This window comes from Desmodus rotundus, chromosome 3, assembly GCF_022682495.2.
Source record: "Desmodus rotundus isolate HL8 chromosome 3, HLdesRot8A.1, whole genome shotgun sequence".
Classification (NCBI taxonomy): domain Eukaryota; kingdom Metazoa; phylum Chordata; class Mammalia; order Chiroptera; family Phyllostomidae; genus Desmodus; species Desmodus rotundus.
In genome coordinates this window covers 163,787,855-163,800,713 of record NC_071389.1, presented here as the reverse complement: position 1 = coordinate 163,800,713, position 12,859 = coordinate 163,787,855, and the positions used below count along the sequence as shown (strand labels likewise).

Below are 12,859 nucleotides of genomic sequence, written 5' to 3'. Positions count from 1 at the left end.
TATTACTAACAAGAAGGGGAAACAGAATACAGGGCATGACCAAGAAAAGAAAAAGAAAACCAATGACCTGATTTACAACTTAAATGAATAATAGACACCTTTTGTAAACCAACATAGTATGTTAGCCTAAAAATAAAAGGCCAAAGTGGGAGGCAACAAAGCATTTATTTGATTTCAAGAGTAGCTATTTGGAAAGCATTGACTAGGAGGTAAAGGCAAAGGGTATTTATGAAAAAGGAAGGGGAACAATGACATGAATAGAAGAAATTTCTATAGGTACAGGTAAGCTAACATAGTGATGCTAATTCTAAAGAATGTCTTTAATTTTGAGTCCAGCAGTCACTTCCAATTTCCTGTTATCTTTGCAAACAGTTGTGTAGAATACAATGCTGCTTTAGGCCCAATCCAAAGGTTATTTTGCCCTATTTTTACATTCCAAATGGAGTAAGACATGCAAGAGCGGCTCTGACTCCATTTGCAGGGTCTCCATTTATATTATTTTTCACAATTCCTTACTATAGATAAGCTTAAAATGTAATGCATTTTTCTAAACATGTTTTTATAAGTTTCAGAGTTAACAAGCTTTTGAGCTAAGTATTATGCTCTTGAAAGATTGAGATAGCACCAATAGTCAAAAGTAATTTGACCTAAGAGAGCCTTTCCTTTTGCATGCTGGGAAGCACAAGGAGAGGATCTATAATTTTTGCAGGGGACATAACAAAGAGCAATCTAATCTTTTAGGGGAGTCTTTCCCCAGCCTGACCAGATGGATAAAAAGGTTCTTTGCTTGGCACACTGAATTGTAAATATAAGAAAGAGAAGGCAATGTAAAGCCCAGCATTTGATTAAGCTTACTTTCAGGTCCTGGATTCTTTGCAAGTCTGCTTCCTGGTGACTCCTTAGGGCTGCTATATTGATGAATGTGCTCATGCAGGAATGTCCAAACCTGCAGAGAACTTTTATAACAGCTTATTTGAGCCAAACCAATGACAAGTCTGGAAGCAAGATCTCAAATACTCCAGAGAATGACAGTTTTGTCATTCTTTTTATATGATTGAAATTAAGGAGGGAATGTAAGTAAGGTTACAGAAAGGTGGGAAACCCCTGTGCTATATTATAGGACAGTTTTCGAGATCAAGTGCTCCCTTGAGGATGGTTACTATTAGGTCTGGCATTTCAAAGGTGTGTAACCTCGATGTACAAGAACAATAGATAGGGCTTGCTTAAGGCAAAGATAAACCTTTTTATAGACCTGGGGAGTGACTACCCACCATGACCTACCCAGTTAGGAATTTATGATCAGATCACCCATTGAGGTTCCTTTTAGTCACAGAATTTGTCATATTTATTACATAGCCCCCTTTCCATTCACAATAACAGTTGTATGTTAGGATTGGTGAAAAGACCAAACACTTTTGGAAAATCAGACAAGCTTTCCTCATCTAAAGAAGACAGGAGAAAGTCAGTGCAAACACTGACAAGGACATACAGCAGAGAGATTAGCAACTTTATCCCAAACAGACTTGAAACTTCCTGGGCATTAAATGTTGCTGGGCATTAAGCCTTCCTGAAGATGTGAAGCAGCGGGGTTTCTGTCAGAGTTTCTGGCAACAAAACTCCCTCTCCCTTCGGTTCATTTCTACTTGCTGACCTGTGTGGCTTAGGTTCTGGAAAACCTCATAACTGAGCCAAATGTGTTAGCCGAGGTTCCAGGATCTGCTCTAGGTTGTATATTAATTTATATAACTATTTCAACAATCCTGTTAGGTAAGTATTGGTGTTATGTTTGTTTTACAGATGGGAAAACTGGGCAGAGACAGGTTAAGTGATTTTCTCAGGGTTGTACTGAAACTGGAAAAGGTGGTATTCATGCTGCCTGTCACTATCAGAACCAATACATAGAGACAAGGATTGAATCTTGATGGACACTTTTTTCAATGCCAAAGATCTGAAAAAATGGAGGGTTATGTATATAAAAACTGTCTTAACATCTCATCTCAAGCTGACTTCTTTAATAAGGAGAAGAAAAGGGTAGGTAAGGGGTTTGGAATTCAGGAAAAAGTAGGTAAGGGGTTTGGAATTCACGGAAAAACATTAATCAGATAAAAGCTGAAGTCCAGGGATTTTTCTAGCATCCCTTCATCTGCTGACCGGCCATTCTTTATCTGTGTCCTGATCAGAGGACATTCTCTCCCTGGAGCACAATAGCTCAGATACCATATTGATTGCTTACAGGCCTCCTGGGGCACAAAGGTTGAATTGCTTGCAAGCCTCCTGTAATCAGACAGGTGGGGGCAGTCATGCATTCCAGTTCCTGGAACAACAGATTTCTACATGCTTTAATCACTAAAGCTATTAACTATAACTAAAGCTAAAACTTTTAACTCTTGAGTTCCCCCATCAGTATGTCTAGTAAGTGGCAGAGCCAAGATTTGAACCTCAAGGGCAAGGGAATATCCTGTTCTTCATGCAAGAACTAAACACTTCTGACCTTTCTCATACAGGATTCCCTTATTTACTTCCTTCTATAAGCCTTCCTATTAAAAAGTTCATACCCCCCCCAAAAAAAAGAAAAGAAAAAGGTCTATTTTTTTTAGAAGTTTCCTCTGCATTAGTGGACGCTTTCCCTACTGCAATAAGCTACCACAACAAAAGAAAAAGAAAAAGAAAAGAAAAATCTTCCCCTTACGCTTTACTTGATGCACTTTCTTTCATAGGTTTTATGGAAAGTTCGCAGACCTTATAAAAATTGATTCACTGGTTCTGAGACGAACAGCAACAGCCAGAGAATTTTTTGAGAAACCAACATTTCCAACCCCGCTTTAGACCTACAGAATTGATTTTGCGGATGGGGCGCTTCAATCCCTTCTTAACAAGACAGTACGGGCGATTCTGATGCAAATTAAAAGAAGATAACTGCTGAAGTTTCCACCTTCCGATTCGCGAATAAGCTTTGCAAACTGCCGCTCCATCCACTGGAGGGCGGGGCCGGCCGCGGCGGCGGCTGAGCTGGGTTTCACTAGGACCGCGGCGGCGCCGCCCGCGCCCGTGGGGCGGGGCCCAGCTGTTCTCGACGCCCGGGGCTCGCTGCTGGCCCCGCCCCTGAAGGCGGACCGGAGTTGACTTAAACTCTGGGACTCGGGAGGCCAGCTCGTCCTCCTCTCCTACCCTCGCAGGTTTCCGCGCCCGTCGGTAAGTGTGGGACCGGGTGCCTGACTGCCCCTCGCTCGCGTCGTCGGGTCTCCCGCAGCGGGCTCGGAGCGCCCATCCCGCCCGGGGGAAGGGGCAGGGCGCGCGCCCGCCCGCGGAGCGCTTTTGTTCTGAGGCGGTGACGGAGTCGCGCGGCGCTGCGGGCGCCCGGGCGGTTCCCGGCCTGGAGAGCCCCGCGGGCTCGCGCGCCCCGCGGCCGCCGCCCGAACTCGGCCGGCTGTTCCCCCCCGCCGCCTCGCTCGCGGCGCGGGAGCGGCTCAGGCCCGCCCAGGACCCCGCGCCCGAGCCCGAGGGCGCCACCTCGCCGGCCGTTCGCCTCCCCTCGCTCACTGCTCCCGGTGGCGGTCGCGGTGGCGTCCGCCGGGACCCGTTTTGTTGAACGGCCGGGCGTTTGGTTAGGTGGGGTGGCGGGTATCTTCTGTTCCTAATTATTTCCTGTGGCCAGCGCGAACAGAAAATCTTTGTTTTGCACTTACTGTTCGGCGAGCGCTCCCTTCCTCCCCACTCCCATTATTCCGTGCCCTCCCGAAACAAACGCTCCGCCCGGGTCTCCGAGCGGCCCGCGAGCGCCCCGGTGCCGGCGGCGGTTCGCTCCCCGGCCGGAGCCCGCTCCTCGGGGCGTTTTCGGGTGCACAGAGTCGTCCCGGCTGTAGGGGTTCCCGAGGGGCTTGGATTCCCTCCGGACGCGTCCTTAGGGTCCGGAGTGCGGCAGCAAGCTCCCCCGGGGTCGCTTCAGCGAGAACAGTGTGTTTGTGCCACTCGGCGCCGCCTCGCAGGTGAAGAGAACGGCAGGTGGTGTGTGAGCCCGGGGTGCCTTAGCGGGGCGGCCGCAGGAGCCGGTGTGCAGGTCTGCGGGGCCCGCGGGGCCCCCCACGCAGTCTGGGGGAGAGGGGCTGGCCGTTCCCTCTCGGGGAGACCGCCCCAGCCCTTCTCGGAAACGGGGTCTGTGCAGGGTGTGCAGCGTGCACGCACGCTCGTCAGCCAGTGTCCACAGGCCACAGCTACAGCAAACAGATAGTATCTGCGGGTAACAACTGAAGAAACACAGAGATCCGACTCAGGTCAGGGTCTGTGAGACATGCTGACGCCAGAGGGTCCTGAAGGCCTGGTTCCTGAGATTAGGAGTTCCCTCCCCTACGCTTTGAACTTAAAAACATCTGGTTTCTGCCAACAGGGCTCTACAAAGCAAAGCAAGCCTCGAGGGACACAGTGCATTCTCCAGGCCTGATTCCCCTCGCGTGCGCGGGGCTGCAGCCTCTCGTATCGCACAAAGTGGTCCCCAGCATTTTTGTTCCTCAGCAAGAGCTCGCTCCTAGAGGCGTTTTTAAATGCACAAATGCATCCCGGATTTAGGTATTCTTGAGGGACTTGTTTTCCCTCAGGACATGTCCTTAGGGTCCTGAGTTCAGCAGCAAGCTTTCGGGGGATCGTTTCAGTGAAAACAATTTATTTGTAATACTTTAAGTGCCTGTCTCTCAGGTAAAGAGAACAGCAGGTGATGTATGAGCCTGGGGTGCATTTTAATGGGGTGGGTTGCAGAACTCAGTATGTAAATTATTGAAGTGTTATTCACTGTTAACATGCATGAATATTAAGGTTTTAGTTACTTGTTTTTTTTCATCCTGTACAGTTGGATTCTCTTTTGCTAAGCTGTTAAAATTGCTAAGGTAAAGTTCTTCTGTTTGGGAATGCAAAGACAGTAGTGGACCTGGAGAAGGGCACATAAATTGGAAGTCTAACTTGAAAAGTGAATGGCATTTTAGGCCAGAACGTTTAGTTTCTGTTTAGTTTCTTTGCATTCTTCAGAATTCAGAAAAGTTAGTACGGTTTTTGTGCAACTTCAAGTAACAGCTTTGCACAGCAATGTCATATCAAGTAAACAGATTAATATACATTTCTATTATAAATTTGATATAAAGGTGATAAATAAATTTTATGTGAGTAATTATTAATTATATAACTGCTCTTCCAGGACCAAAGAAGTAAACATTGTGGAGGGACACTGACGTGTTTGGGGTGAAATTTGCAACGTACACAATAATGAAAGGGTAACACCTAATTTAAAGGTAAGTATGCCACCTGTAAGTAGCCTACTCTAGTATATCTGTTACCGAACAAAATTACTAATTAATGAATCAGCATTGGCTAAAAATTAAACTCTAGGACACAATAGGTTTGATGACAAAACTTCAAAGTAATATGGTTGGCTTAGTTAGCATAGAGTATTTCAGTTCATCTTTGCAAGATAGGGAAGATACTTTTCATGCTGAGGTGACTGGTCCAAGATACTAAGGCAGAAGTCTACTTAAAATTATTCTCTATATGCTCTGTTTCTTTTTGGTTGTTTTTATTTATTTTTTTCTGGCACATGGTGTTGAGGGAAGACAGCACAGAGCACAACTCTGGGAGACCCATTCCGTGAGATATATAGCAACCTATAAAACCAAAGTGATAGTCTCCAGAGCTTCTTCCATCTTGTAAAAAACCAAGTGTTAGGAAACCTTGTGTAATGACTAAAACCATGGTGCTTGCAATCAGACTACTGAGCTTCAGATCTTGGCTTTCCCACTTACTCTTTGTACAACCTTGGGAAAATGTTTAACTTCTTTGGCTCAGATATCTGATCTGTAAAATGGGAATATGGTACCTCCCTCATAGGATCGTTGTCATAATAGCACATTTGGAACAGTTCCTGGCACATGGTGTTCAATAAATTTTATCTGTTGTCACATTAGAGGAAATATATTTTATGGCCTAAGACACTGCATTATACAAAATTCAGTTTGCGGAACTTAATGGCTTTGTGTTAAGTTTTTAACTATAGATCTGTTGTTGTAGGTTCTGTTTCATTAAGGAAATACCAGACACAACTCTAGTTTTTTCCTGTAGGCTTATTTGAAATCATGAATGCCTCCATTAAATTCTCCACCCAGGGCAAATTTGCCCCAAAGCTTGGCTATGCCATATTATTTCTGTGATGTGCTGGAAGCTCCCTTTCCTTCCCATTTGTATTATCATGGTCTTAGACACAATAGGAGCATAAATGTTTAGAGAATTTATCTAACTTACTGTTTCAAAAGGCATTTTTAAAGGTGAATTTCATGAATCTTTTGTCTGGCCAGGACTTCACCCTCCTCCCTCCCCTCACTGGAGGCATACTGTGTGAAATAGACAGAAAGTTTTCCATATGAGATAAAGAGACAACAATTCACCAACCCTGTTTATAGAAATGCAGGTTAAAATCAACGTCATAATAACCCTTATAAAGAAGAAAGTAGTCATGTGGACCTTGAAGAATTCTAAATGCTTTGCTGGAAGGCAGCTATGTAGTGTGTTTATTCTTAGTACCCTAAATTGACAAGCAATGTTGGCCTGTTGAAGTAAATGTCTCAAAGTGAGACCTTGGCTCATAGTTATGATTGCAGAGATTTAATGACAGTCACTTAGATTCTCTCAAGATGTATTAAATTATAAGACTTTATTTGTAAATAAAATTTTACTTGTGGTTAAAATCTACACTTACATTTTAAGAAATAGCAATCATGCCCTGGCCATAGTGGTGTAGGTAGTTGGAGAGTTGCCCTGTACACCAAAAGGTTACAGGTTTGATTCCTGGTCAGGGGACATATCTAGGTTGCTGGTCAATTACCAGTTGGGGTATACAGGAGACCAGGGGCCCCTAACCCCCAGGTCTGTTAGGAACAGGGCCACCCTGTAGGAGGGGCAGCCCAGCAGGAGGGAGTGCTCACCTAGCTGCCTGAGCTCTGCTGCCTGTGTCCCCACCCCCGTGGGAAAATTTTTAAAATTGTCTTCCAAGAACCCGATCCCTGGTGCCAGAAAGTTTGGGAACTGCAAGAGGAGGTACCCAATCAATGTTTCTCTCACATCGATGGTTCTCTCTCTTTCCCTTCCTCTCTAAAATCAATAAGCATTTTTTAAAAATTAAAAAAAAATAGGTATCGTAAACAGATTATTGTTTTTTAAGCTCCAAAAGAACATTTACTGTATCACATAATTTATAGGTCATGTAGCTCAATCTTACTCAGGTTTGTCTTGATCCAGCACCTGAATTTGAAATATCTGAAATAAAGTTTTAAAGATGTGAGACACTGTCTTTGAGCTCTGCTGTCTTCAGCTCTGACTTTATTCTCAGGCACACCTCCCTTCATTGGGTGGCCCTAGTATCTCTATATATCTGTTGCTGAAAGAATGTCCAAACCTATAAAAAAATTTTATAACAGTTTATTTGAGCTTGAGGGTGTGCATGGAAGCAAGATTCTCAAAGGACTGAGAAAATGCTCTGGAGAATGGCAATTTTGCTTTTTCTGCATTTGGAATACAAGGAAAAGGATATCATTGGTGGTAGATAGTGGAGGCTGAAGAAAGCAAGTGGGAAAGTCACTACCATTGGATAAAAAGTAAAATGGAATGCAGAGTTAAAAAAGAAAGTAAAATGGAGGGATACATACATTGGTGGGTACCGGAAGTTAGCAAACATTTACCGTACATGGGGATGGCACACAGGACACGTGATTGATGGTGTGCTCCCCTGAGGGTGGTTATGCCTCCCAGGGGTCTGGAAAAGATTACTCTGGAATTTCAAAAATGCCCAAACAATGGGCAGGGCAAGGCTTGCTTAAGGCAAAGATAAACCTTATACTAAGGAAGTCATTGGCCTAGGGTGTGACTTCCCACCATGACCTGTCCAGTTAGGAATTTATGATCCCATCGTCATGTGAGGTTACTTTGGTCACTGAGCTTGTCAGACTTATTACATGACCTTTTGTTCAGATACCTAATCAACTTCAACTTACACAGACCGTGCCTTTTGATTGCTTGCTTGTGTACCAATATTTTAAATTTCATTGGCTGTCTTTCAGTCATGTGTCCATGTCTGTGCTAATAGGAAAATGCTGTTTGGATTTTGGTTTTGGTTGTTTTTTTAAAAAACTCAATTAGAGATGTAATTCAATTAGCTCATTTCATCACCACAATCAATTTTAGTGCATTTTATCTACCTTAAAAAGAATCTCCATACTCACTTTGCAGTCACTCCTTATTCTTCCCAACCCACTCATTCCTAGGCAACTGTTAATGGTAGTTTGTCTCTAGATTTTTTGACATTTCATGTACATGAAATCACATGGTCTTTTGTTACTCTTTTCTCCCCTAGCACAATATTTTTAAGGTTCATCCATGTTGACACATATATATACCTCATTCCTTTTTATTGCCAAATAATACATCGTGTGGATAATGCCACATTTTGTTTTTATCCTTTCCTAAGTTAATAGACATTTGTATGATCAATGTCTATCCTGTGTTAATACCAGATGGTCTTATTTACTGTTAGTTTTATAGTGTTAAAAAAACAATTAAACTGAATAAATTTGAAGATCTAATTGGCTTTATTGAAAGATTCATGATTCAGGCATGATTCCATCTAAGAAATAGAAAAGTGCTCCAAGAAGGTGTGGGAAATTAACATAATACTATTTCATGGCAATATAGTAGAAAAACTAAATAAAATGGGAAATGAAGGATTTTATAGGAAACTGGTTCGGGCAAGAAAGTTATTAACAAGCAATGGAAGGATTGTTTTAGGGAAGGTCAGCTGACTTGGGGGAAGGTCATCAGAGATCTTTTCCTGCAGATTACCTCACTAATTGCAATCAGGAAATTCTAATCCTGGGAGAGGCTGAAACTGCAATCAGAGCCTTGATTTGTTGGGGTTGGGGGCTGTGGCAAGTGACCCACATTTAGCCTGTTGATTGTTTTTCTTTTAACAGTACTAGTTAGTTTTGAAATTGGGAAGTATGAGTCCTCCAATTTTACTCTTTCAAATTTTAGGGTCAGATTCTCCATTTTTGCAGAGACCTGGGATTTTGGTAAGGGTTGCACTGAATCTGTAGGTCAATTTGGAGAGTATTGCCACCTTACCAGTATTAAGTCCTCCAATCTAGGAATGTGAGTTTACTTTTTCCTCAGTTATTTATGTCTTTAATTTTTTTTAGCAATGTTTTATAGTATTCAGAGTATAAAACTTTTACTTTTGTTAAGTTTATTTGAAAGTTTTTATTTTTGATAATACTGTAAATGGATTTTTTCTAGATTAAACGTTTTATAGAAATGCATTTGGTTTTTGTATATTGAGCTTGTATTAGACAATCTAGCCAAACTAATTTATTAGTTTTGTGAGTTTTTAAGTGGGTTCTTTAATAATTTTCTTATATACAAGATGATGTTTTCTGCAAGTAGAGAGAGTCTTACTTCTTTATTACCAGTCTGGATGTCTTTTACTTATTCTTTTCACCTAACTGCTCTCGTTAGAACCCGTAAGACAGTGTGAATAGACTTGTCAAGAAAAGACATTGTCTTGTTCCTTTCTCAGAGGGAAAGCATTCAGTCTTCCAGCTGCGAGTTTTTTGTAGATTCCTCTTATCAATCAAGTTGAGGAAATTTTCTTGTTCCGAGGTTCAGTATTTTTTATCGTGAAAGGGTGTTGGATTTTAAGATGCATTTAATTTCAGTCACACTACATGTTGACTTCATCTGCTGTGATCATGTGATTTGTCCTTTATTCTCTTGATATGTTACAGAATATTCAGTTTTTATTTTTAATGTGGAACCAATCTTGCATTTCTGAGATAAGTCCCATTTGGTCATGGCATATAATTATTTTTATTTGCTGCTGTATTTGGTTTTATTATTTTGTTGAGGATTTTTGTGAATATTCATAACAGATTGGTGTGTGGTTTTATTGTGATTTCTGGTTTTGGTATTATGGTAATGTTGGCCTCAGAGAATTGAGTTGGGAAATATTCCCTCCTATTTTATGTTTTAGGAAAGTTTGTGGAATTGGTTTTAAGTTAAAAAATTTTTGATTTGATTCACCAGAATGCTGCCTGGGCCTAACCATTTCTTCCTGGATAGTTTTTGTTACTAATGCAATCTCTCTAGTTCTGCTTACATTTCCTGTATCTTCTTGAGTCAGTTTTGGTTGATACGTCTTTTGGAGGTCCTTTGGGGGTTCTGCACACAATTCCAGTGTGTGTTTAGAGGGGAATTATCCTCACATCAACACAAGCAATTCTCTGGGGACAGCTTGAAGGCTGAGTCCCACAAGATCAAATCCCTACTCTTCAGATGCCAGTTACTTGTTCCTACTGGTGCTTCTGACCCACTGGCTACAGATTGCAGGTTCCCAGGAACCCCTACTGGGGCTTCAGATGCTAGTTGCAAGTTCGGGTTGTTACCTGTACTTCTGATGGACTGACTGGCTATAGATTTATAGAGGTTTTAAAGACACCCTTTCTCAGGTTCATTTAATTTGGTAGGGCAGCTAATAGAACTCAAAAACATTTTACTTGACTTGATTACTGGTTTATGGCAAAGGATATAAATCAACAGCCAAATGGCAGAGATGCATAGGGTGAGGTATGTGGAAAGGGGCTTTCATGACCTCCCCCAAGATGCTACTCTCCCCAGATTTCCATGTGTTCACCAATCCTGAAGCTCTCAGAACCCTGTCCTTTTGGGTTTTTATAAAACATAGTCATGAGTGATTAAATGAAAAGACACCTTTATTAGTTTTAGGAGTTCTGTGTCAGAAATGGGGATGAAGACCAAATATGGTAAATCCAAACTAAATCTAAACTGAATATTGTTGATAGATTCTGAGACTTTAAGTGAAATGACTATGATAAACCAATTTTAGCATAGATTAATTGGTAAAAAGAAGAGTTAAGTTTTCTAAGGCATCTTACCAGTGTTAACAACATAACACTGGCAAAACTTTTATAACAGCAAAAGATATAATATAGGACCAATGGGTAAAAAATAAGCATGGGCAAATTCCACAGAGGTCAGATGTATACTTCTAGCTTCTCCTTTCCATGAGAATTGCATGGACATGCTTTTTCTGCAGCTGCAGAAAACAGGGACACATGGTCTCAAGAAGAATTCATATACATTAAAAACTCTTCAGGACCCTAAAGAACATTTGTTTATGTAGGTTACAATAACATTTTCTACATTATAAAGTAAAACTGAGAAAGGTTTAAAGATTATTTATTTAAAAGTACAATAAATCCTCATATACATATTTCCAAAAACAGTAGCTTTTTTTTTTTTTTTTTTTTTTTTTTTGTATTTTTACAAATCACTTTAATGTCTGGCTTAACAGAAAAATAGTTGGATTCTCCTCTCTGCTTTTTGCCACATGTAGTTTTAGTTGAAGTAGTTGAAAAGTGTTTATTGGGTGATAGAAATTTGTCTCTGGTAGGTGACTGCTTCATTACGGCCCTAAAGATTCACTGCCAAAATTTGTATCTGTTTTTACATTTTCCTTCCACGTGACCATGTCTTTGGACAAAGTGTTGTGGCTTGGGTGTCTTCAAGCATGGGATCAGTCAGTTTCACAATTGAGTGATTGCCATCTCTTCTTACGAGCAAAATTGCATAGCTCCTATGTTTGTTGGGGAAAGAAGACAATGGAGGGGAGACGGGGAGGCAGGCGATCAAGTGATGGGAGCAGAAACCATTACTCTTAATTTACCCCTGGTTTTGCTACCATCCTCAGCATACTGCTAGCCAATGGAAGATCTTAATCTAAGGAACTTCAGCAGTTGCTGACTTTACCAGTGGATGTCCTTGGAAGTTGTGTCCTTGGGCAAAGGCCTGAAAACCTCATCCTATTAGTCATGATTTCCTATGGGTTCCTGATTAAGGGAAAGCAGAACACTCTTGTATTTCCTAGGCTATAATTATGGCTCTGAATTTAACTGATTGCTGGATCTGTCATCCCTTACCTGATCCTGCTGGCAAAAAGTAAATTCTGTCCTATAGGTCTCTTCTGGTACTTGAGGTCCCCTTGCATCCTTAATTTCAACCTCCAGTTTTATAAAGTCTGGATATTAACCTATTCCAACAAAATGTCTGTACTGAGTCTCCTACAACCCTCTCAACAGAACCCGATGTCTCACCGGAGACATCAGAGTAAGCACTGGAATGTGGTCTATAATAACAGGGATAACTAACAAGCAATAATGGTTTTACCAGATTTTTCTTCAGAGACATTTCAGCCTGTTACATGGTACTGATCAGTTTTACTGAAGGAATTTTTCCACCTTCCAAGGTGCAAAATTGGCTCACTACTATTTTAAGAAGTGATACTTACACTCCTAATACAGCTTGTACCCCAACAGTATACTGCATCTTATATAATTTATACTTTCCTGCTAAACGCTAATTGTGTACTTGAGGCAGTTGTCAAAGAGTTTTAGATATTTGAGATCCTCAACCCTCAAGTGGATCATGTTTTCTTGGGGTGGATACCTAGAGAGGGCTCTGAAATGAGTTGTTAGGCAGAACTCCAAGGTGGGTTAACTGACTTCTTCATGTGTACTCCGTTATCTTTAATTCTCATTTTAAGGAATAACAACTAGAAAAGGTGGTCTGAAATTTGTCTCTGACCTCTACTCTGGAAACACAACAAACTACAATTGACCCTTGAACAACATGGGTTTGAACTGTTCAGATCCACTTATATATGGATTAATTCTTCAATAAATATATACATACAGTACTATAACTTGTAAGGGTACAGGATATCAAACAATATAAAATATGTTAATTGTTTCTGTTATTA

At 41.3% G+C, this 12,859-nt stretch overlaps 1 protein-coding gene across 6 annotated transcripts in view; it reads left to right on the top strand.

The window, feature by feature from the left end:
- Positions 1–3,115: 3,115 nt before the first annotated feature.
- Positions 3,116–12,859, top strand: part of RESF1 (retroelement silencing factor 1) — a 33,715-nt gene continuing 23,971 nt past the window's right edge. For 5 of the 6 annotated variants that reach the window (XM_053921656.2, XM_053921655.2, XM_071221058.1 and 2 more), the window contains exons 1-2: positions 3,116–3,192; positions 5,183–5,276. The gene's annotated coding sequence lies outside the window, so the exon portion shown is untranslated. Of the gene's footprint in view, positions 3,193–4,727; positions 4,878–5,182; positions 5,277–12,859 lie in introns of those variants that run through there. The other variant, XM_053921654.2, reaches the window with a different exon arrangement.